Source organism: Triticum aestivum, chromosome 3D (genome assembly GCF_018294505.1).
Source record: "Triticum aestivum cultivar Chinese Spring chromosome 3D, IWGSC CS RefSeq v2.1, whole genome shotgun sequence".
In the NCBI taxonomy this organism is placed as follows: Eukaryota; Viridiplantae; Streptophyta; class Magnoliopsida; order Poales; family Poaceae; genus Triticum; species Triticum aestivum.
In genome coordinates, this window is record NC_057802.1 from 614,412,093 (window position 1) to 614,438,242 (window position 26,150).

General features: G+C 40.4%; 1 long non-coding RNA gene and 2 other non-coding genes across 5 annotated transcripts; 2 read left to right on the plus strand and 1 right to left on the minus strand.

Moving 5' to 3' along the window:
- The first annotated feature begins 22,072 nt into the window (after window positions 1-22,072).
- Window positions 22,073-22,146, plus strand: TRNAV-AAC (transfer RNA valine (anticodon AAC)). The gene has a single exon. It is a non-coding gene; the product is annotated as a tRNA-Val (tRNA).
- A 67-nt stretch (window positions 22,147-22,213) lies between these two features.
- Window positions 22,214-22,287, minus strand: TRNAI-AAU (transfer RNA isoleucine (anticodon AAU)). Its single transcript has one exon. It is a non-coding gene; the product is annotated as a tRNA-Ile (tRNA).
- A 1,255-nt stretch (window positions 22,288-23,542) lies between these two features.
- Window positions 23,543-26,120, plus strand: LOC123075955 (uncharacterized). 3 transcript variants are annotated; one of them, XR_006436242.1, is made up of 4 exons: window positions 23,543-23,572; window positions 23,669-23,745; window positions 24,068-24,356; window positions 25,751-26,120. It is a non-coding gene; the product is annotated as an uncharacterized lncRNA (long non-coding RNA). The 3 variants fall into 3 exon arrangements; XR_006436241.1 differs by having other exon boundaries at window positions 23,549-23,745; window positions 25,748-26,120; XR_006436240.1 differs by having other exon boundaries at window positions 23,549-23,745.
- The last annotated feature ends 30 nt before the right edge of the window (window positions 26,121-26,150 follow it).

Below are 26,150 nucleotides of genomic sequence, written 5' to 3' on the forward strand. Positions count from 1 at the left end.
GAGCCCAACGCCTCGCTCGGGTTCAGTTAGAGCCAACGCCTCGCACACACGCGCGTACGTGTATGAGAGAAACGCGCATCGCTCGGCCCCCGACCTCCCACCGTAACCGGGAATTCCCCGAAATTTTCCTCCCCCTCGCTTCTACCACGGTTTTTTCCGTCATGGACGGCCCAAAGAATGTCATGCAGCTGCGTCTCCGGCCCGCCCAGGACGAAAAGCCCATTTTCTGTCATGATTTTTTTTCATAGAAGTAGGAGCCCACCACATCTATGATGATACCGGGTTTTGTCACAATTATCGTCATAGAAGTGTCATATGTATGACAGAAAAAAAATTCGTTCAGCCCAAAATGTCACGGGTGTGTCTTTTTTTTAGTGAAGACTTCTCCCATGTCCTCAGGAACAAACGTAACTACTCACAAAGCATATCCATGTTCATAATCAAAGGAGTATTAATATGCATATAGGATCTGAACATATGATCTTCCACCAAATAAACCAACTAGCATCAACTAGCATCAACTACAAGGAGTAATCAACACTACTAGCAACCTAAAGGTACCAATCCCAGACTTAGAGACAAGAATTGGATACAAGAGATGAACTAGGGTTTGAGAGGAGATGGTGCTGGTGAAGATGTTGATGGAGATTGGCCCCCTCCCGATGAGAGGAGCGTTGGTGATGACGATGGCGATGATTTCCCCCTCCCGGAGGGAAGTTTCCCCGACAGAATAGCTCCACTGGAGCCCTAGATTGGTTCCGCCAAGGTTCCGCCTCGTGGCGGCGGAGTCTCGTCCCGAAAGCTTCCTTATGATTTTTTTTCTCGGACGAAAGACTTCATATAGCAGAAGATGGCCACCGGAGGGCCACCATCGGGCCCACGAGACAGGGGGCGCGCCCAGGGGGGTAGGGCGCGCCCCCCACCCTCGTGGCCAGGGTGTGGACCCCCTCTGGTATTTTCTTCGCTCAGTATTTTTTATTATTTCCAAAAACAACTTCCGTGGAGTTTCAGGACTTTTGGAGTTGTGCAGAATAGGTCTCTAATATTTGCTCCTTTTCCAGCCCAGAATTCCAGCTGCCGGCATTCTCCCTCTTTATGTAAACCTTGTAAAATAAGAGAGAATAGGCATAAGTATTGTGACATAACGTGTAATAACAGCCCATAATGCAATAAATATCGATACAAAAGCATGATGCAAAATGGACGTATCAACTCCCCCAAGCTTAGACCTCTCTTGTCCTCAAGCGAAAGCCGATAACGATAAATATGTCCACATGTTTAGAGTTAGAGGTGTCGATAAAATAAAATACGGACATGAGGGCATCATGATCTTTCTTATAACAACAACATATATGGATATTGTCATATGATTTCTTATGCTCAAGTAATAATCTATTCACAATGCAAAGTATGAATCAGAAACTTCATTGAGAACCAACAAACTATAATCTCAGTCATTGAAGCAATTGCAATTTATCATAACATCAGAAAGAGTCTATGTCAGAGCTTTTCAGCAAGCCCACATACTCAACTATCATTTCGTCTTTCACAATCGCTAACACTCACGCAATACTTGTGGTTATGGAGTTTTAATCGGACAGAGAGAAAGATAGGGGCTTATAGTTTCGCCTCCCAACCTTTTACCTCAAGGGTAATGTCAACAATAATAGTTCGTGCTAACTTACATCCAATTGGATATATATATCAAGATCTTTCCAACACACTGTGCTTGCCAAAGGATAAAATGAAAAAGGAAAGGTGAAGATCACCATGACTCTTGCATGAAGTAGGAGATAAAAGTAAAAGATAGGCCCTTCGCAGAGGGAAGCAGAGGTTGTCATGCGCTTTCAGGGTTGGATGTACAAAATCTTAATGCGAAAGAACGTCACTTTATATTGCCACTTGTGATATGAACCTTTATTATGCAGTCCGTCGCTTTTATTTCTTCCACATCACAAGATCGTATAAAGTTTATTTCCTCCACACTAATCAATCATACATATTTAGAGAGCAATTTTTATTGCTTGCACCGATGACAACTTACTTGAAGGATCTTACTCAATCCATAGGTAGATATGGTGGACTCTCATGGCAAAACTGGGTTTAAGAGTATTTGGAAGCAAAAGTAGTATCTCTACTTGGTGCAAAGAATTTGGCTAGCATGAGGAAGGAAGGCAAGTTCAACATGTTGGATGATCCATGACAATATACTTTATCTCAGATATAAGAAAACATAACCCATTACGTTGTCTTCCTTGTCCAACATCAACTCTTTAGCATGTCATATTTTAATGAGTGCTCACAATCATAAAAGATGTCCAAGATAGTATATTTATATGTGAAACCTCTCTTTATTTATTACTTCCTATTAATTGCAACGATGACCAAAGCTATGTTTGTCAACTCTCAACAATTTTTAATCATCATACTCTTTCTATTGTGGAGTCATTACTCTCAATAAGATCAATATGATCTCTTTGTTTCTTTTTATTCTTTCTCTTTTCTTTTATTCCCTCAAGATCATAGCAAAATAATCAAGCCCTTGACTCAACACTAATCTTTATTATATAGCTCATGGACTCGATTACATAGAGGGATCATAAATCAAACCTCAAAACTAGATCATACTAAAACTTTTATTCTACTAGATCAAGATAATACTAAAAAGGATCAAACTAAGAAAAATGGTAAAGATAGAGATGTGATGGTGATACGATACCGGGGCACCTCCCCCAAGCTTGGCAGTTGCCAAGGGGAGTGCCCATACCCATGTGATTATATCTCTTTCTTCGGTGGTGGTGGTGTGATATTCTTGGCGATGATACTCCTCAGGATACGATCCTCTTCCTCGAGCTTATTGAGTTGCTGTTTGAGATCCATTATCTCCTTACGGAGCTTACCCGTGACGGTTAAAGCTCCTTGCACCCATGGATGTTGCATAGCTGCGGGGGAACAAACAACACTCTTTTTCATATTCTCGTAAGAAAGAAATCTAACATTGGAAGGGATAACTGAGTTTGGAATAGCCGAGCTCTGAAGTTCCCCCATCGTGAATCCAGCTCGGAAGCGAGAAGTGACTTCTTGATCCTCCTCCATGGCATCTATCCTCTTCAAATCAGCCTCCATCTCTTCCTCCGTTGCTGGCCCAAAGTGGTCAGCATCGCTGTTTGTCCTTGATCTCGATGCCGGATGAGACACCCGGCTCTCCCCGACTGACTCTTGAGACGACAGCTTGCTCAAATCTGCAGCAGCAACAGCTCGAAACACAAACAGAGGACAATTGCGTGATACGGTGGTCAAAACCTTCGGGAGAATATATAATGAATTTTTACCGACCAAAATACGTGTCGTGCAAGAAACGGAGTCCGGAAAGCGCACGAGGTGCCCACGAGTCAGGGGGGCGTGCCCTCCACCCTCGTGGAGGCCTCGTGTCCTTCCCGGACCGCATCTTATTATTCTATTTTTCTAAATATTCCAAAATGGAGAAAAATTGCCATTAGAACTGTTTTGGAGTCGGTTTACTTACCGTACCACATACCTATTCCTTTTCGGAGTCTGAAACATTCTGGAAAGTGTCTCTTATGTATTCCTCCGGGGTTACGGTTTCAATAACATTGGTTTCAACATTTATAGGATTACCTGAGATATAATGTTTGATTCTTTGACCGTTCACCACCTTCGGGTTTGTGCCTTCGAAGTTGTTGATTTTTATGGCACCGGAACGATAGACCTCCTCGATAACGTAAGGACCTTCCCATTTTGAGGGAAGTTTTCCTGCAAAAAATCTTAAACGAGAGTTGTAGAGCAATACATAATCGCTTTTGTATTCTTTTGGCATGCCATCTTTTAACTTTTTCTTTAAACAACTTGGCATTCTCATAGGCTTGGGTTCTCCATTCATCAAGTGAGCTAATGTCAAATAACCTCTTCTCACCGGCAAGTTTGAAATCATAGTTGAGCTCTTTAATGGCCCAATATGCCTTATGTTCTAGTTCGAGAGGTAAGTGGCATGCTTTTCCATAAACCATTTTATACGGAGACATACCCATAGGATTTTTATATGCAGTTCTATAGGCCCATAATGCATCATCAAGTTTCTTGGACCAATTCTTTCTAGATCTATTAACAGTCTTTTGCAAAATTAATTTGAGCTCTCTATTACTCAATTCTACATGACTACTAGACTGTGAGTGATATGGAGATGCAATTCTATGATTAACGTCGTATTTAGCAAGCATTTTACTAAAAGCACCATGAATAAAATGTGAACCACCATCAGTCATTAAATATCTAGGGACCCCAAACCTTGGAAAAATAACTTCTTTAAGCATCTTAATAGAGGTGTTATGATCAGCACTACTAGTTGGAATAGCTTCTACCCACTTAGTAACGTAATCAACAGCAACTAAAATATGTGTATATCCATTAGAGGCAGGAAACGGTCCCATATAATCAAAGCCCCAAACATCAAATGGTTCAATAACAAGTGAATAATTCATAGGCATTTCTTGACGTCTACTAATATTACCAATTCTTTGACATTCATCACAAGATAAGACAAACTTACGAGCATCCTTGAAGAGAGTAGGCCAATAAAAACCGGATTGCAATACCTTATGTGCAGTTCTGTCTCCAGCGTGGTGTCCTCCATAAGCCTCGGAGTGACACTTGCGTAGGATCTGTTCATGTTCATGCTCAGGTACACAACGCCTAATAACACCATCTACTCCTTCTTTATAAAGATGCGGGTCATCCCAAAAGTAATGTCTCAAATCATAGAAAAACTTTTTCTTTTGTTGGTATGTGAAACTAGGTGGTATAAATTTAGCAACAATGTAATTAGCATAATCAGCATACCATGGAGTAGTACGAGAAGCATTTATGACATTTAGTTGTTCATCAGGAAAGCTATCATCAATAGGTAGCGGGTCTTCAAGAACATTTTCTAACCTAGACAAGTTGTCTGCAACGGGTTCTCAGCTCCCTTTCTATCAATAATATGCAAATCAAATTCTTGTAGCAAGAGAACCCATCTAATAAGTCTAGGTTTAGCATCTTTCTTTTCCATAAGATATTTAATAGCAGCATGATCAGTGTGAATAGTTACTTTAGAATCAACAATATAAGGTCTGAACTTATCACAAGCAAATACAACTGCTAAAATTCTTTTTCAGTAGTGGCATAATTTCTCTGAGCACTGTCTAGAGTTTTACAGCATATTGAATAACATTTAATTTCTTATCAACTCTTTGCCCTAGGACAGCACCTACAGCATAATCACTAGCATCACACATAATTTCAAAGGGTAAATTCCAATCAGGTGGCTGAACAATAGGTGCAGAAATCAATGCTTTCTTAAGTATTTCAAATGCTTCTACACAATCATCATCAAAAACGAAAGGTATATCTTTTTGTAATAGATTAGTCAGAGGCCGAGAAATTTTTGAGAAGTCCTTAATGAACCTCCTATAAAATCCGGCATGACCAAGGAAACTTCTTATACCTTTGATGTCCTTGGGACATGGCATCTTTTCAATAGCATCAACTTTAGCTTTATCAACTTCAATACCTCTTTCAGAAATTTTATGCCCCAAGACAATGCCTTCATTAACCATAAAGAGGCACTTTTCCCAGTTAAAGACAAGATTAGTTTCTTCACATCTCTGCAAAACTCGATCAAGGTTGCTCAAGCAATCATCAAAAGAGGATCCATAGACGGAGAAATCGTCCATGAAAACCTCACAAATCTTTTCACAAAAATCAGAGAATATAGCCATCATGCATCTTTGAAAGGTAGCAGGTGCATTACATAAACCAAAAGGCATACGTCTATAAGAAAAAGTACCAAAAGGGCAAGTAAATGTGGTCTTAGCTTGATCATCAGCTGACACGGGTATTTGAGAGAAACCAAAATAACCATCTAGAAAGCAAAAATGTGTATGTTTGGATAATCTTTCTAGCATTTGATCAATAAAAGGTAAGGGGTAATGATCTTTTTAGTAGCTTTATTCAATTTGCGAAAATCAAGTACCATCCTATAACCTGTAATAATTCTTTGCGGAATCAATTCATCTTTATCATTAGGAACGACAGTAATACCTCCCTTCTTAGGGACACAATGGACAGGACTTACCCACTGACTATCAGCAACGGGGTAAATTATACCTGCCTCAAGGAGCTTTAGTATTTCCTTTCTTACCACTTCTTTCATCTTAGGATTTAGGCGTCATTGGTGATCAATAACTGGTTTGGCATCTTTCTCCAAATTTATTTTATGTTGACATAGAGTGGGACTAATGCCCTTAAGATCATCAAGAGTATATCCAATAGCAGCACGGTGCTTCTTCAGAGTTTTCAATAATTTTTCTTCCTCCTTCTCTGAAAGGTTAGCACTAATAATAACAGGATATATCTTCTTTTCATCAAGATAAGCATATTTAAGAGTATCAGGCAATGGTTTAAGCTCAAACACGGGATCACCCTTGGGTGGAGGAGGATCCCCTAGGATTTCAACAGGCAAGTTCTGTTTCAGAATAGGTCCCTGTTTAAAGAATACTTCATCTATTTCCCTTCTTTCATTCATGAACATATCATTTTCATGGTCTAGCAAATATTGTTCTAAAGGATCACTAGGAGGCACGGCAATAGAAGCAAGACCAATAATTTCATCTTTACTAGGCAATTCCTCTTCACGGTGTTGTCTACGAAATTTAGAAAAGTTGAACTCATGAGACATATCATCCAAACCAACAGTAACAACATCCTTTTTGCAGTCTACCTTAGCATTAACAGTGTTCAAGAAGGGTCTACCAAATATAATGGGACAAAAGCTATCTTGTGGGGAACCAAGAATAAGAAAATCAGCAGGATATTTAGTTTTCCCACACAAGCCTTCAACATCTCTAACAATCCCAATTGGTGAAATAGTATCCTTATTGGCAAGTTTAATTGTAACATCAATTAATTCTAACTCAGCAGGTGCAATATCATGCATAATTTCTTTGTATAAGTCAATAGGTATTGCACTAGCACTAGCACCCATGTCACATAAGCCATGATAGCAATGATCTCCTATTTTAGCAGAAATAACAGGCATGCCTACCACAGGTCTATGTTTATCTTTAGCACAAGGTTTAGCAATTCTAGCAGTTTTATCACAGAAATAAATAACATGCCCATCAATATTATCAGCCAAGAGATCTTTAACAATAGAAATATTAGGTTCAACTTTAACTTGCTCAGGAGGTGTATAGGTTCTGATATTGCTTTTACGAACCACATTTGAAGCTTTAGCATGATCCTTTATTCTAACAGGGAAAGGTGGTTTCTCAACATAAGCAGTAGGAACAATAGGATCATTATAAGTAATAGTCTTTTCTTCAACTTTAATAGGTTCAACTACTTTTACTTTTATGGGAGGATGATATTTAAACCACTTCTCCTTAGGGAGATCAACGTGAGCAGCAAAAGATTCGTAAAAAGAAGCTACTATCTCAGAGTCAAGTCCATATTTAGTGCTGAATTTACGGAAAACATCAGTCTCCATAAAAGATTTAACATAATCAAACTTAGGTGTTATACCTGACTCCTTACCTTCGTCGAGGTCCCAATCTTCAGAGTTGCGTTTAATTCTTTCCAATAAATCCCATTTGAACTCAATAGTCTTCATCATAAAATAACCAGTAGAAGAAGTATCGAGCATGGTGCGATTGTTGTCAGAAAGCCGAGCATAAAAATTTTGAATAATCATTTCTCTTGAGAGCTCATGATTGGGGCATGAATATAACATTGACTTAAGCCTCCCCCAAGCTTGAGCGATGCTTTCTCCTTTGCGAGGCCATAAATTATATATATGATTACGATCACGATGAACAAGATGCATAGGATAAAACTTCTGATGAAATTCCAATTTCAATCGTTTGTAGTTCCATGATCCCATATCATCACATAGCCTATACCATGTCAATGCATCTCCCTTCAAAGATAAAGGGAAGACCTTCTTCTTGATAACATCATCGGGCATACCTGCAAGCTTAAATAATCCACAAACTTCATCCACATATATTAGGTGCTCATCAGGATGTAATGTTCCATCTCCTGCAAAAGGATTATCTAGCAGTTTTTCTATCATACCCGAAGGAATTTCAAAGTAGACATTTTCATCTTTAGTAGGTTCAGTAGGTTGAGGAGCAACTCTTTGCTCTACTGGTCGGGGTGAAGATACCCCGAACAAGCCCCTCAGAGGGTTACTTTCCATAGTAACAAGTGACAGTAAATTTCAGCACACTATATAAATTTTTCCTTACCAAATTCCACCTACCAAAGGCGCTTCACTCCCCGGCAACGGTGCCAGAAAAGATTCTTGATGACCCACAAGTATAGGGGATCTATCATAGTCCTTTTGATAAGTAAGAGTGTCGAACCCAACGAGGAGCAGAAGGAAATGATAAGCGGTTTTCAGCAAGGTATTCTCTGCAAGCACTGAAATTATAGGTAACAGATAGTTTTGTGATAAGACAATTTGTAACGAGCAACAAGTAACAAAAGTAAATAAATTGCAGAAAGGTGGCCCAATCCTTTTTGTAGCAAAGGACAAGCCTGGACAAACTCTTATATAAAGGAAAGCGCTCCCGAGGACACATGGGAATTATCGTCAAGCTAGTTTTCATCACACTCATATGATTCGCGTTCGGTACTTTGATAATTTGATATGTGGGTGGACCGGTGCTTGGGTTCTGTCTTTACTTGGACAAACATCCCACTTATGATTAACTCCTATTGCAAGAATCCGCAACTACAAAAGAAGTATTAAGGTAAACCTAACCATAGCATGAAACATATGGATCCAAATCAGCCCCTTACGAAGCAACGCATAAACTAGGGTTTAAGCTTCTGTCACTCTAGCAACCCATCATCTACTTATTACTTCCCAATGCCTTCCTCTAGGCCCAAACAATGGTGAAGTGTCATGTAGTCGACATTCACATAACACCACTAGAGAAGAGACAACATACATCTCATCAAAATATCGAACGAATACCAAATTCACATGACTACTAATAGCAAGACTTCTCCCATGTCCTCAGGAACAAATGTAACTACTCACAAAGCATATTCATGTTCATAATCAGAGGAGTATTAATATGCATATTGGATCTGAACATATGATCTTCCACCAAATAAACCATCTAGCATCAACTACAAGGAGTAATCAACACTACTAGCAACCTACAGGTACCAATCTCAGACTTAGAGACAAGAATTGGATACAAGAGATGAACTAGGGTTTGAGAGGAGATGGTGCTGGTGAAGATGTTGATGGAGATTGGCCCCCTCCCGATGAGAGGAGCATTGGTGATGACGATGGCGATGATTTCCCCCTCCCGGAGGGAAGTTTCCCCGGCAGAACAGCTCCGCCGGAGCCCTAGATTGGTTCCGCCTCGTGGTGGCGGAGTCTCGTCCCGAAAGCTTGCTTATGATTTTTTTTTTCTCGGACGAAAGACTTCATATAGCAGAAGATGGCCACCGGAGGGCCACCATGGGGCCCAGAAGGCAGGGGGCGCGCCCAGGGGGGTAGGGCGCCCCCCCCCACCCCTCGTGGCCAGGGTGTGGACCCCCTCTGGTATTTTCTTCGCTTAATATTTTTTATTATTTCCAAAAACAGCTTCCGTGGAGTTTCAGGACTTTTGGAGTTGTGCACAATAGGTCTCTAATATTTGCTCCTTTTTCAGCCCAGAATTCCAGCTGCCGGCATTCTCCCTCTTTATGTAAGCCTTGTAAAATAGGAGAGAATAGGCATAAGTATTGTGAAATAACGTGTAATAATAGCCCATAATGCAATAAATATCGATATAAAAGCATGATGCAAAATGGACATATCATGGCGCTCCTCCATCAACATGATATTCTTCAGGGGCGTTAGTCCTCATGTTCAACCCTTTTGGTCATTCGATGACAAAGGGGGAGAAATTTGAGTTAGTCTTCAAGCGGTTCTATCTTATATGGGCGTTTTTTTTGCTAAGTTACAACTCTCGTTCGTTTTGAAGACTTTGCTGGATCGAGTTGTAATCTTAAACCCTATGGTGGTCTGATACCTTTGTTGTGTTCTTCTGCATGCTTATTCCTCATTAATGGTAATGCACGCATGTTGAATTACATCAGTCACCATATTTCATCATGCATTTCAAATTCTTCATATGATATGTCAAATGCGTGTATGAATTACAAGATATTGGGGGAGATCTCCATGATTCTACTCTTCAAGTGTGCATTGCTTCACAAGCAAATTCCTCACTATGCACATCTTCAGGGGGAGTTCTTCTATATCTTGCAATCAAATTCCTCAGCATCAGTATTTACACTTCATATGTTTATCCCCGTTGAAAACTTAACCTATATTGTCATCAATCACCAAAAAGGGGGAGATTGTAAGTGCATCTAGTGCCCCTAAGTGATTTTGGTGTATTGAAGACTTATAGGTTAAGGGACTGATGCGTTTGTGAGTGTACACAGGTCTATAAGTCTATGAGGAGTTTGATATTTACAGAGAAAGTCGACCCCTAAAATGAAGTTCTTCGATTGAAGACTTTGGATTTCTGAAGACTTTCTGAAGACTTTGAAAATGAAGAAATTGGTGTGACCTTGAAGACTTGGTATTCATTCGAGGAACATGAAGCGTGAAGACTTTTGTTTTCGTTGTTTCTTTTTCTTTTTCTTGAGTCATAGGAAACACTGTACTGTTAAAGGGGTCGAGGAAATACTAAGGAAAAATTTCCATGTGATGCTCAACTCAAAATCCTACACCTACCAATCCCTTCGAGTGAAGCCATTGGAAATCTCATGCAGTTCAGTCAATTTTTTCAGTGACAGAGATGAAGTTCTTCTGGTCTCTGAGGAATTTGTTCTAACTGAGGAGTTAGGAATTCGTCAATGCGGATTGCCTACACAGTGAGGAACATGATAGCCCTGAGGAATTTGATAGTCAAATTTCCGACCGTTGCTGTGCTACGCGCCAGCTGTCCCAAAATATCTACCCACCTAACGTTCATAGCATTGAAGGGCATTTATGTCTTATCATGTCGAGCTGCTCCCTAGGCTATAAATAGCCGCCCCCTACAACCACTAGCTGGTTGGCTTCTCCGAGAGAAACTGACACTTGTCATTTGAGAGCATCCCATCCTCCGAGGACTTTGAGCGAAAATCATCAAGTGAGGAAACCAAACCCAAACACCTACAAACCCAAAGTGATTGAGCATCACTGAAGAGATTGATCCTGCGTGGATTCGATGCTTGTTACCTTTGAAGACTGTGCTTCTTCTAGACGGTTAGGCGTCATGGTCTAGAGCATCCAAGAGGAATTGTGGATCGCCGAGTGACCGAGTCTGTGAAGGTTTGGAAGTCACCTGAAGACTTACCACGAGTGATTGGGTGAGGTCTGTGTGACCTTAGCTCAAGGAGAATACGGTGAGGACTGTGTGTCCGGGACTGTGTGTCCTCAGGTTTAAATACCTAGCCGCTCCAACCAGACGTACAACTGAGACAGCAGTTGGAACTGGTCTACCAAATCATTGTCTTCACCAAGCTTACTGGTTCTATTTCCTCAACTCTTTCATTTCCTCATAACTGTGTTGTGCACTTGTTCATATCTATGTTTGAAGACTTTGACTAAAGACTTTCTCAATTTCCTCAGTTCAATTTCTTCAGTTTGTTTGTCTTCATCATGTGTCATCCTGTGTTTACGCTTTTTGTACTCTGTGCTTGTCTTCATTTCATCATGATGACCATGCTTGTGTTCTGTTATGTTTACTTTTGAGTACTTATTCCGCTGCAAGTAGTTCTTCACTAAGGAATTTCCTCACCAGCAAATTCCTCAGTGAAGAATTCATAAAAATCGCCTATTCACCCCCCCCCCTCTAGTCGATAAAACGCACTTTCACCATCATTGGAATATACAAGCCAAGTTCTATAATTAAAATTTCCCACTAGTATATGAAAGTGACAACATAGGGGACTCTCTATCATGAAGATCATGGTGCTACTTTGAAGCACAAGTGTGGTAAAAGGATAGTAGCATTGTCCCTTCTCTCTTTTTCTCTATTTTTTTTCTTTTTTTTTCATTGGCCTTTTCTCCTTTCTTTATGGCCTTTCTTTCTTTTTTTATTTAGTCCGGAGTCTCATCCCGACTTATGGGGGAATCATAGTCTCCATCATCCTTTCCTCACTTGGGACAATGCTCTAATAATGATGATCATCACACTTTTATTTACTTACAACTCAAGATTTACAACTCAATACTTAGAACAATAATATGACTCTATGTGAATGCCTCTGGCGGAGTACCGGGATATGCAATGAATCAAGAGTGACATGTATGAAAGAATTATGAACGGTGGCTTTGCCACAAATACGATGTCAACTACATGATCATGCAAAGCAATATGACAATGATGAAGCGTGTCATAGCAAACGGAACGGTGGTAAGTTGCATGGCAATATATCTCGGAATGGCTATGGAAATGCCATGATAGGTAGGTATGGTGGCTGTTTTGAGGAAGGTATATAGTGGGTTTATGATACCGGCGAAAAGTGCGCGGTATTAGAGAGGCTAGCAATGGTGGAAGGATGAGGGTGAGTATAATCCATGGACTCAACATTAGTCATAAAGAACTCATATACTTGTTGCAAAAATCTACAAGTTATCAAAGCAAAGTATTATGCGCATGCTCCTAGGGGGATGGATTGGTAGGAAAAGACCATCGCTCGTCCCCGACCGCCACTCATAAGGAAGACAATCAATAAACAAATCATGCTCCGACTTCATCACATAACGGTTCACCATACGTGCATGCTACGGGAATCACAAACTTTAACACAAGTATTTCTCAAATTCAAAACTACTCAACTAGCATGACTCTAATATTACCATCTTCATATCTCAAAACAATTATCAAGTATCAAACTTCTCATAGTATTCAACACACTCATAAGATTTTTTTTTTACTAATCTTGAATGCCTATCATAATTAAAGCAAATTACCACGCTGTTTTGTAGGACTCTCAAAATAATATAAGTGAAGCATGAGCGAACAATAGTTTCTATAAAACATAACCACCGCCGTGCTCTAAAAGATATAAGTGAAGCACTAGAGCAAAAACTATATAGCTCAAAGGATATAAGTGAAGCACATAGAGTATTCTAACAAATTCCAAATCAAGGGTGTCTCTCTCAAAAGGTGTGTACAGCAAGGATGATTGTGGCAAACTAACAAATAAAGACTCAAATCATACAAGACGCTCCAAGCAAAACACATACCATGTGGTGAATAAAAATATAGCTCCAAGTAAATTTACCGATGGATGAGGACGAAAGAGGGGATGCCTTCCGGGGCATCCCCAATCTTTGGCTTTTTGGTGTCCTTAGATTATCTTGGGGTGCCATGGGCATCCCCAAGCTTAGGCTCTTTCCACTCCTTGTTCCATACTCCATCAAATCTTTACCCAAAACTTGAAAACTTCACAACACTAAACTTAACAGAAAATCTCGTGAGCTCCGTTAGCGAAAAAAAACAAAACACCACTTCAAGGTACTGTAATGAACTCATTATTTATTTATATTGGTGTTAAACCTACTGTATTCCAACTTCTCTATGGTTTATAAACTATTTTACTAGCCATAGATTCATCAAAATAAGCAAAGAACACACGAAAAACAGAATCTGTCAAAAACAGAACAGTCTGTAGTAATCTGTAACTAACGCAAACTTCTGGAACTCAATAAATTCTACCAAAATAGGACGACCTAGAAAATTTGTTTATTGATCTGCTTCAATTGGAATCAATATTTTATCACGTTCTGGTAATTTTTAACAATTGTTTTCGTGAACAGAAAGTTTCTGGAATTTTCAGCAAGATCAAATAACTATCATCCAAGAAGACCCTATAGGTTTAACTTGGCACAAACACTAATTAAAACACAAAAACAAATCTAACCAGAGGCTAGATCAAATATTTATTCCTAAACAGAATCAAAAATCAAAAAACTAAAAATAAAATTGGGTTGCCGCCCAACAAGCGCTATCGTTTAACGCCCCTAGCTAGGCATAAAAGCAACGATAGATCTAGGTATTGCCATCTTTGGTTGGCAATCCATAAGTGGCTCTCATAATAGATTTATAAGGTAATTTAATTTTCTTTCTAGGGAAGTGTTCCATGCCTTTCCTTAACAGAAATTGGAATCTAATATTCCCTTCCTTCATATCAATAATTGCACCAATCGTTCTAAGGAAAGGTCTACCAAGAATAATAGGACATGAAGGATTGCAATCTATATCAAGAACAATAAAATCTACGGGCACATAATTCCTATTTGCAACAATAAGAACATCATTAATTCTTCCCATAGGTTTTTTAATAGTGGAATCCGCAAGGTGTAAATTTAAAGAGCAATCATCAAATTCGCTGAAACCTAACAAATCACACAAAGTTTTTGGAATCTAGCGCCCAAATCACACAAAGCATGGCATTCATGATCTTTAATTTTCATTTTAATAGTAGGTTCCCACTCATCATAAAGTTTTCTAGGGATAGAAACTTCCAACTCAAATTTTTCTTCATAAGATTGCATTAAAGCATCAACGATATGTTTGGTAAAAGCTTTATGTTGACTATAAGCATGAGGAGAATTTAGCACGGATTGTAAAAAGGAAATACAATCTATCAAAGAGCAATTACCATAATTAAATTCCTTGAAATCCAAAATAGTGGGTTCATTAATATCTAAAGTTTTAACTTCTTCAATCCCACTTTTATCAATTTTAGCATCAAGATCTATAAACTCCGAATTTTTGGAACGCCTTTTAGGTAAAGGTGGATCATATTCAGTCCCATCATTATCAAGATTCATATTGCAAAACAAAGATTTAATAGGATACACATCAATAACTTTTAGATCTTCGTCTTTATTCTAATAAAAATTAGAAGAACACGCTTTCACAAAATATCTTTCTTAGCACGCATCCTAGCGGTTCTTTCTTTGCACTCATCAATGGAAATTCTCATGGCTTTAAGAGACTCATTGATATCATGCTTAGGTGGGATATATCTAAGTTTCAAAGAACCAACATCAAGAGAAATTCTATCAATGTTCCTAACCAATTCATCAATCTTAGGCAATTTTTCTTCAAGCAAAGCATTAAAATTCTTTTGTGAATTCATAAACTCCTTAACACTAGTCTCAAATTCAGAGGGCATCTTATTTAAATTTCCATAAGAGTTGTTGTAGGAATTACCATAATTATTAGAGGAATTACTAGGATACGGCCTAGGATTAAAGTTTCCTCTATACGCGTTGTTACCAAAATTATTCCTACCAATAAAATTCATATCCATAGATTCATTATTATTCTCAATCAAAGTAGACAAAGGCATATCATTAGGATCAGAAGAAACACTCTTAGTAGCAAATAATTTCATAATTTCATCCATCTTTCCACTCAAAACATTAATTTCTTCTATCGCATGCACTTTTTTATTAGTGGATATTTCGGTGTGCCATTGAGAATAATTAACCATAATATTATCTAGGAGTTTAGTAGCTTCTCCTAAAGTGATTTCCATAAAAGTGCCTCCCGCGGCCGAATCTAAAAGATTTCTAGAAGAAAAATTCAATCCGGCATAAAAGTTTTGTATAATCATCCAAAGATTCAGACCATGTGTAGGGCAATTACGTATCATTAATTTCATCCTCTTCCAAGATTGTGCAGCATGTTCATGATCAAGTTGCTTAAAATTCATGATATCGTTTCTAAGAGAGATGATTTTAGCGGGAGGAAAATACTTAGAGATAAAAGCATCCTTGCATTTATTCCATGAGTCAATACTATTTTTAGGCAAAGACGAAAACCAAGCTTTAGCACGATCTCTAAGCAAAAAAGGAAATAGCTTCAATTTAACAATATCATTGTCCACATATTTCTTCTTTTGCATATCACACAAATCAACAAAGCTATTTAGATGGGTAGCGGCGTCTTCACTAGGAAGGCCGGCGAATTGATCTTTCATGAAAAGATTCGACAAAGCAGCATTAATTTCACAAGATTCAGTATCGGAATGCTAAGAAAATCATTGTTGTTGGTATTGGTAAAGTCACACAATTTAGTATTGTCTTGAGCCATAGTGACAAGCAAGCAATCCAACACACGAGCAAATGAGAAGCGAGTGAGAAATAGGCGAACGGAATGGAGAGGGCAAATAAAACGGCAAGGGTGAAGTGGGGGACAGGAAAACGAGAGGCAAATGGCAAACAATGTAATGCGAGGGATAAGGGTTTGTGATGGGTACTTGGTATGTTGACTTTTGCGTAGACTCCCCGGCAACGGCGCCAGAAATCCTTCTTGCTACCTCTTGAGCACTGCGTTGGTTTTTTCCCTTGAAGAGGAAAGGGTGATGCAGTAAAGTAGCGTAAGTATTTCCCTCAGTTTTGAGAACCAAGATATCAATCCAGTAGGAGACCACGCTCAAGTCCCTCGCACCTACACAAACAAATAAGAACCTCGCAACCAATGCGATAAAGGGGTTGTCAATCCCTTCACGGTCACTTACGAGAGTGAGATCTGATAGATATGATAAGATAATATTTTTGGTATTTTTATGCTAAAGAGAAATAAAGATGCAAAGTAAAATAAAAGGCAATGGAAATAGCTAAGTGTTGGAAGATTAATATGATGGAGAATAGACCCGGGGGCCATAGGTTTCACTAGTGGCTTCTCTCAAGAGCATAAGTATTACGGTGGGTGAACAAATTACTGTCGAGCAATTGATAGAATTGAGCATAGTTATGAGAATATCTAGGTATGATCATGTATATAGGCATCACGTCCGTGACAAGTAGACCGACTCCTGCCTGCATCTACTACTATTACTCCACACATCGACCGCTATCCAGCATGCATCTAGAGTATTAAGTTCATAAGAACGGAGTAACGCTTTAAGCAAGATGACATGATGTAGAGGGATAAACTCATGCAATACGATATAAACCCCATCTTGTTATCCTCGATGGCAACAATACAATATGTGCCTTGCTGCCCCTGCTGTCACTGGGAAAAGACACCGCAAGATTGAACCCAAAGCTAAGCACTTCTCCCATTGCAAGAAAGATCAATCTAGTAGGCCAAACCAAACTAATAATTCGAAGAGACTTGCAAAGATAACCAATCATACATAAAAGAATTCAGAGAAAATTCAAATATTGTTCATAGATAATCTTGATCATAAACCCATAATTCATCGGATCTCGACAAACACACCGCAAAAGAAGATTACATCGAATAGATCTCCACGAGAATCGTGGAGAACTTTGTATTGAGATCCAAAGAGAGAGAAGAAGGAATCTAGCTAATAACTATCGACCCGAAGGTCTGAGGTAAACTACTCACACATCATCGGAGAGGCTATAGTGTTGATGTAGAAGCCCTCCGTGATCAATGCCCCCTCTGGCAGGACGCCGGAAAAAGGCCCCAAGATGGGATCTCACGGGTACAGAAGGTTGCGGCGGTGGAATTAGGTTTTCGTGGATGCCTCTGATGGTTTGGGGGTACATAGGTATATATAGGAGGAAGAAGTACGTCGGTGGAGTGCTACCTCTTGAGCACTGCGTTGGTTTTCCCTTGAAGAGGAAAGGGTGATGTAGTAAAGTAGCGTAAGTATTTCCCTCAGTTTTTGAGAACCAAGGTATCAATCCAGTAGGAGGCCACGCTCAAGTCCCTCGCACCTACACAAACAAATAAAAACCTCGCAACCAACACAATGAAGGGGTTGTCAATCCCTTCACGGTCACTTACGAAAGTGAGATCTGATAGATATGATAAGATAATATTTTTTGTATTTTTATGATAAAGATTAAAAGTAAAGATTGCAAAATAAACGATGCCAGAAATAACTTGTTGTCGGAAGATTAATATGATGGAAAATAGACCCGGGGACCATAGGTTTCACTAGTGGCTTCTCTCAAGAGCATAAGTATTACGGTGGGTGAACAAATTACTATTGAGCAATTGATAGAATTGAGCATAGTTATGAGAATATCTAGGCATGATTATGTATATAGGCATCACGTCCGTGACAAGTAGACCGACTCCTGCCTGCATCTACTACTATTACTCCACACATCGACCGCTATCCAGCATGCATCTAGAGTATTAAGTTCAAAAGAACAGAGTAACGCTTTAAGTAAGATGCCATGATGTAAAGGGATAAACTCATGCAATATGATATAAACCCCATCTTGTTATCCTCGATGGCAACAATACAATACGTGTCTTGCTGCCCCTACTGTCACTGGGAAATGACACCGCAAGATTGAACCCAAAGCTAAGCACTTCTCCCATTGCAAGAAAGATCAATCTAGTAGGCCAAACCAAACTGATAATTCAAAGAGACTTGCAAAGATAACCAATCATACATAAAAGAATTCAGAGGAGATTCAAATATTTTTCATAGATAAACTTGATCATAAACCCACAATTCATCGGTCTCAACAAACACACCGCAAAAGAAGATTACATCGAATAGATCTCCACGAGAATCGTGGAGAACTTTGTATTGAGATCCAAAGAGAGACAAGAAGCCATCTAGCTAATAACTATGGACCCGAAGGTCTGAGGTATACTACTCACACATCATCGGAGAGGCTATAGTGTTGATGTAGAAGCCCTCCGTGATCAATGCCCCCTCCGGCAGGACGCCGGAAAAGGCCCCAAGATGGGATCTCATGGTTACAGAAGGCTGCGGTGGTGGAATTAGGTTTTCGTGGATGCTTCTGTTGGTTTGGGGGTACGTAGGTATATATAGGAGGAAGAAGTACGTCGGTGGAGCAACGTGGGCCCCACGAGAGTGGAGGGCGCGCCCAGGGGGGTAGGCGCGCCCCCTACGTCGTGTCCTCCTGGTTGCTTTCTTGACGTAGGGTCCAAGTCCTCTGGATCACGTTTGTTCCGAAAATCACGTTCCCGAAGGTTTCATTCCGTTTGGACTCCGTTTGATATTCTTTTTCTGCGAAACTCTGAAATAGGCAAAAAACAGCAATTTGGGCTGGACCTCCGGTTAATAGGTTAGTCCCAAAAATAATATAAAAGTGTATAACAAAGCCCATTAATCATCCAAAACAGAATATAATATAGCATGAAGCAATAAAAATTATAGATACGTTGGAGACGTATCATGGAGCAACGTGGGCCCCACGAGGGTGGAGGGCGCGCCTGGGGGTGGGGGGGTAGGCGCGCCCCCTGCCTTGTGCTCTCCTCGTTGCTTTCTTGACGTAGACTCCAAGTCCTCTAGTTCACGTTTGTTCCGAAAATCACGTTCTCGAAGGTTTCATTCCGTTTGGACTCCGTTTGATATTCTTTTTCTGCGAAACACTGAAATAGGCAAAAAACAACAATTTGGGCTGGGCCTCCGGTTAATAGGTTAGTCCTAAAAATAATATAAAAGTGTATAATAAAGCTCATTAAACATCCAAAACAGAATATAATATAGCATGGAATAATCAAAAATTGTAGATACGTTGGAGACGTATCAATGCTATTGTCCCTTTATTTTAATTTTGACCGTGATCAATAATTTACCCTGTTCGCGGCTTGCCTAGTTGTTTGGTTTTGTTCCTTCAGTCCGCACTCTGGGGCTGTTACAGCCATCATTCAATTTGTGCCGCTAGCCGGCTTAAGTGTTTTCTTCCTTCGTTGTCTGCCGGGCTATTCTATCATGAGATTTTTTTTACTTGTGTCTTAGCCAAGTTCAGTCACCCTACTGCACCATTTGTCCTTAGTCCACTTGGTCAGATACGTTGGCAACAGGAGCACTCCTCCATCGCAGTTGCGGTTCTCCTGATTGCTTACAAGGAGCTAAAACCACAGTCTAGCAGACACAATACATAAATTCAGAAAACAAAAAATGTTAAGGCACAACAGAAGAACAAATTAATTTTAAGACCAACTTGGTTGGCACCTAAAAGACTTGATTTAATTCAGCTAATGTTTTTTACATTGCTACCTCAACGTTACGACTTTCATGCAATTCTAATATATTGAATAAATTGCCTCAGGTCGCAATCTACCTCGATGATCTACGTGTACTGCAAGATGGTGTCGAAGAATACCTCCGTCTTCACCTTGTTCCCATTGGCATCCTATATGGATTCACAGCAACAATGGGGTGGAAGTCATGGGTTGGGAAGTGGGCTTTCAACGTGCCTATGCTTGGTGGGCTCCTCCCCGAGTAGTTGAGGACTTCCACCCTGCGATCCGGGGAGCAGCTCCTTGCAGGCGCATGGTGAGACCAAAGAAGTTGTCCAGGGTGGCTTCCCTGGGCCACAACGTCACGAACATGGCCTCCCTTGCCGGCCTTGCAAGCGCCACCAGCTCCGCGATGGCTTCAGCTTATTGTGGTATCTTGGAATTATGGCTTGAAAGCATGAAGTTCCCCTTGCTCAGGATCATAAACTCACTGGTAGAACTGGTGGGCACGGGCCGAGCTCAGGGGAGATCTGCAAAAATATATGTGTCAGTGCTAGCTCCGCATAGCCTCGAGAACCAAATATGCATTGAAGGAGATAGGGCTTACCGACTGCTATCTCGCCGGCCTACCTAATCTCTTTTCCGCGCTTTATCAGTACATCTAGGCCTCCCAGAGGGTGTTTTGCATCAGCTTCACCTCCTCGGCCAGGCTGGTCTTCCCAGCCGTCAATTGGGTGACTTTTGTCAAGATCCTGCTGTAGCAGGCCAGAAGTACGGGCGGCCTGACTCGCCCCTTGTTCTTGCATAAGTTGGGCATTGGTTTTCTTGGCCTCTTCCCAGGTAAATTTGATCTGCTGATTACTGGCGTCGAGCTGGCCTGCAATTGGGTGATGTGCTTCTCGGCTGCTGCAGACAATTTTTGAAGTTATCAACACAAGATATATATACATATTATGCACAACTCAAAAGGGGAGAAGTGATGACTTACCGACTGCATCACCAACATTTTTCTCAAGGTTCTGCACCTTGAGCTCAGAGTTAGCCAGCATCTTCTTCAGCTTCTCCACCTCTTTCGAGAGGCGGGCATTCTTCAGGGCTGCGTACTGTACATGGCAAGTTTGAAAACATTAAAGACAGACAGACAAGCTTTCGAGGGAGATTCGATCCTGATGTCAGCTCTTCAAACTGACGTCAATCTTGGGGGCTACTTGATACGTCTCAAACGTATCTATAATTTTTGATTGTTTCATGTCATGTATATCATTTTGGCATAGTTTTGGCACATTTTTTTAATCAGTTTTCTAGACTAACCTATTAACCTAGTGTCCAGTGCTAGTTGCTATTTTATGAATGTTTTCAGACTTCTAGGAAAGTCAATTTTACGGAGCTCTCCCTTTCTCATGTGAAAACAAACTTTTTTGTAACATAAATTGTTTGTTATATATTTGTTGTTTCACCTTTTACCTTAGTGCATCTACCATGATTGAAAACTTATACATGTCTTTTTGCAGGATTCCACCAAATACTTAAAACAACGATATTTCATGTTCTTCCACCGTTTCAATTAGAGAAGCTCAGAAGAAATTCGTAGATGCAATTGCAACAACGAAGAACACAAAAGAACCATTGTTTTTCACAAAGAAATAAGAACCGGTGTTTTCTACATTCAAACACGGGTTCGCGCCTCAACACACTGTTGGATACATTGTAGAGGATGAAAGGAAATGGGACATTATATATCAAGGTCACACTAAACAAAGAAAACACACAAAAACAAAATCAAATAGATCCTACTAAGAATATGGTTCATGCTACAAACTGCTATAATTTCATCATACAATGTATATTTATACCATCAATAAATTTGACTCACCGATGTATGAAATATATCATATTGTTGATGATTATCAATTTTATATGAAATCTACCCTATTATTGCATCAAATTGGTTTCGTGGTATAGTTTTGATGTTACGACAGCTAGTCCTACGATCCAGCACTACCAGGAGTAAATCACAACTACTGAATATACAAATTTTTGACTGCTCATCCAAACATGTCACCAAAGGTTTCGTGGTGTAGTTGGTTATCACGTCAGTCTAACACACTGAAGGTCTCCGGTTCGAACCCGGGCGAAGCCATCTAATTTATTTTTCTTTTTTTATTCTCGCATTTTCCAATGAGTAAAAAAAAGAAAAAAAAAATATTTGGCCCATACAGGTCTCGAACCTGTGACCTTCGCGTTATTAGCACGACGCTCTAACCAGCTGAGCTAATAGGCCTCTTGTTCCATTTTGCTTTCTCAATATTTTAGTTCAGAATATAGAACAGGGAACAGGGCTTGTAAACATTATCCCTTGACGACGAGAATATACTACTATTAAACAAGCAAACATATTCATCGCTAAGTACACCCAGCCTAACGTATACATAACAAAATAAGCGATTACAGCCTCATGATCAGAACCATTTAATTTTATCTAACCATTAAATTATACTAACCCTCAACGAGAATTGCGTTTAGCAATTTGCGTAAGCGGACGAAAACTCTGCCGAACCAACGTTCCGCGCTCCACACCAATACATCGCTTCGCTAATCCAAGGAAAAAAACACAACCTGATTTGCAAACAGATACTACCTGATTGCATGGTAGCGATGCGAGCGATGCGGGGCGGCGGCGACAGCTCAATGCAGGGAGGTGTGGGCTCCGGCGGGACTGGCGTGGATCTGGCGGATGGCAGCCGGATCGGATCGACGACGTGCGGCTCCGGCGAGTCGGAAGGGCGGCGCCGGCGGCTGAGCTCCTCCATGGACTGCTGCAGTTCCAGGGAGATAGAGCTTCGAAGGCCCAGCTTTTCGATTCAGAGCCCCTTCTTCTGGCCTCTTGAGCACCGATCCCGTCATCGTTCCTCTTCTTAGACCCCCTTGACGTCCTGCTGCTGCGGTCTCCACGCCGTCCCAGTCTTGGCCCGGCCACCGGGTCTCCTCCCTCTGACCCTCTCTCTAAGGTATGCACGAGCAGCTAGGTTGTGTGATTGCTTCTTCACAACATCAATTCTCCTCCTTGCTAATTCAATCGGTCAATCCCACAAGGGTGGTGATGGAACCTTCGTAATTTCTGGGCCAGATCCGCCCTGGGTGTAGTGTCCATGGCACGATCATACATGCTGTTGTGTTCCTGGATTCCATCTTGAGAATGATTTGTGTATGATTTGCTATCTTCATCTTGCGTCGTTACAAATTTTGGTTGCTTTTACAAAGAATGATGCGTCATAGCTTGGTGCCTTTTACGAATTTCAGTATTTGTTTAGATCGTACTGTATAAAGTATTGATTTCTTCGCGGCTAGCAACTCCATTAGTGTGTTAAAAATCTTCTCATCATTTGATAGGTAGATTCTAACTGCTGCTCTTCGTAGGTTTTGAAAGGGAGAAGAGAGGTTGAACCATGGGGAAGGGGGAAGAGGAAGGCAGCCGCTAAGCCGCCCACTAGGAAGCGGATGGACAAGCTCGATATGGTCTTTTCCTGCCCATTCTACAATGATAGGAGCAGCGTTGAATGCCGGATGTTAGTACCATCTTCACGTATTTTTCCTGTCAGTTGGTTGATACTGAATGGCTATCTATCAATTCAACATTGTGTCTGGCCTTCTTTTGTCTTCAGTGATATGGAAACCTGATTGGTGAGGCTAATTGTGAAATCTGACAGGAAAGCTTCAGCAGCCAGCACCACTGCAAATGGTATGTCCAAATCATACATAAAACTGCAGATTGTACCTCCTATAACATAGACGTAGATGCCATAGATGCCATACTAATTGGCTCTCAACTAGAAAATTATGCACCGGGCATCGCATTTGGTTTTGTTCCTTCTCAACCTAATGATTGCAACTCCGGGACAGGGTATAGCTTATGTATACATTTTGTACAGCCATGCCCATTTCATATACTCTTGGGGGTTTAATCACTCTAATCAACTATTATAATAGAGCATAGCTGAGGTAGTAAATCATGCAGGGTTATATGCAGACTCAGTTTCCATTAAATGATGTTTGTACGACAGGCGGCTTCGGCGAGTCGGATGGACAACGGCGGCGGCTGAGCTTCTTCATGGCCCGCTGCAGTTCCTAGGAGAGAGAGCTTCGAAGGTGAGGAGATATAGAAGAACAGAAGGGAGAGGAGGAAGGGCAGGGGCGTGGCGGCCTTGACGGTGAACCTCGGGTTGCGACGGTCTCCGGCGAGAGGCGGCGTGGGGTGGCGGCGCGAGCCTACGGAGCGGCGGCGGCTTGGAGCTGCGGGAGCTCGGGCGTTTGGATGCGTTTGGATCGCAGGCCTAAGGTTATGCATATTGGGTATGTTTTGATCGCTATCAAACCTGTCCATACAAAATATTGCCATGATTTATCCTGCTGTTGGCTAGATCTGAAGTACTCCCTCCGTTCACAAATATAAGATGTTCTAACTTTTTTGTGAATCGGATGTATGTACATGTATGTACGCATATAGGATTTTTATTATAGAAGAAACAAAAGCATATTGGATCCCTATAGGTAGAACTATAAGAAGAGGACTGGTCCTCTAATCATTATAGGCCTTCAACGCCAATTTAGGAATTAGGACACACATGTTATGTTTTGTTACCGGCTCATGGAGTTAATTCCGAAAGTCTACAATCTGCATGGTATACAGTAATCATCAGCTTAGTCGCTCATGTGTGCCATCGTTGAGCTTGTGATGTCATGGTAAGAGATTTAGTACCATCTATATTTTCTATAGTTATTTTAATCTTTCATCGAGATGGACGAGGGTGATAAACAATTTTTGAGATTATGGTTCCCATTTTTGCATATTGCTTGGCTCTCGACTTAGTGCTTATCAATCAAAAGTTGAATGCTTGGTGATGTGACCTTCCATTTAGATTTCAATTATGTGCAACAGTAAAAGATGCTACACTTGTAATATAGAGCGAATGTAGAGAAAACATTTATACAGATGTATTAGTTATGACTTGTTATAAATATGCCCCACCACCTATGTAATTCAAAACTTTTATACCTACCAGTCCTCTTTTATGCGGGTTTCCACTTTAAGAAATGATTTTAAAATCCGACTCAATAGAAATGAGAAATATGCAAACAAAAGCATATAGGATATTTGTTATATTATGTATTCCTAGGTTAGATTCATTATCTACAACATGTTTCCGATGTAGCGGCAGTTTCATTGTTTCTGATTATAGGCCTCAGATGTAGATATATAGGTCATCATTCTTCACCTGTAACGACTGAAGCGTGAATTCCACATTGTCTTCCCCTTTTTATAAATTGGTTTCTGAACGTAATTATTGCCTTCCATTTGTCCAAAATTGGAAGTATATACAGAAGATCAGAAATCATGGCATGGTTCCTTGCCTGCTTATGTGTACTGTAATTATTTTTGACAATCTGATGTGTTCACGCATCATTACAAGATTCTTTAAAACTACCTTTGTAGAATATTTCAAACCCTGGTCTAGGAGTATTCAGCCAACCATGCTTTCAAACCAATAGAGAATGTGAGAGAAAATATGTTGCTCGATACTGGTGAGGATAGTGCACTATTTTGCTCGATATTGAAGCATCAGATCCTTCTTGTTCTATGCAACAACTAAGACTATTTTTCGCCACTACAGCCATGAAACTTCAACCAATACATATGTGCTCGAGTTGCTTTGCAACACATAATGACCATTCAATGTTTGCAGCAGGTGGTCGCTTTCATGGTTGGAGTGAGCAGCTTGGCCAGGTACCATGCGCAACAATCCCACGGAATCTACCACCCTTCATGGCTGCCAGAGCTGGTGTAGTGTGGCGAAGATGTCGTCAATTGTGGCGACACAAATGGTGAGCAACCAATAAAAAGAAGTAAGATTGCCGTTGATGTTCTTGTGCAGGAGTGCTCCGATTATTGATCAAGGGAGCATTGGTCTGATTTAAGAGGAGATTAGTAGCTTATTTTGTTCACATATGTTTAAGAGGGGACCGAGAAAATTTCTTGCTAAGCTTATAACAGTGTTGCACGGGCAAACTTCTGCCATGAAGAAATATAACTAGAAACACGGTGTTTTTGATTGGGAATGGATGTATCTTCAAAAAGAGCTTTAGCCA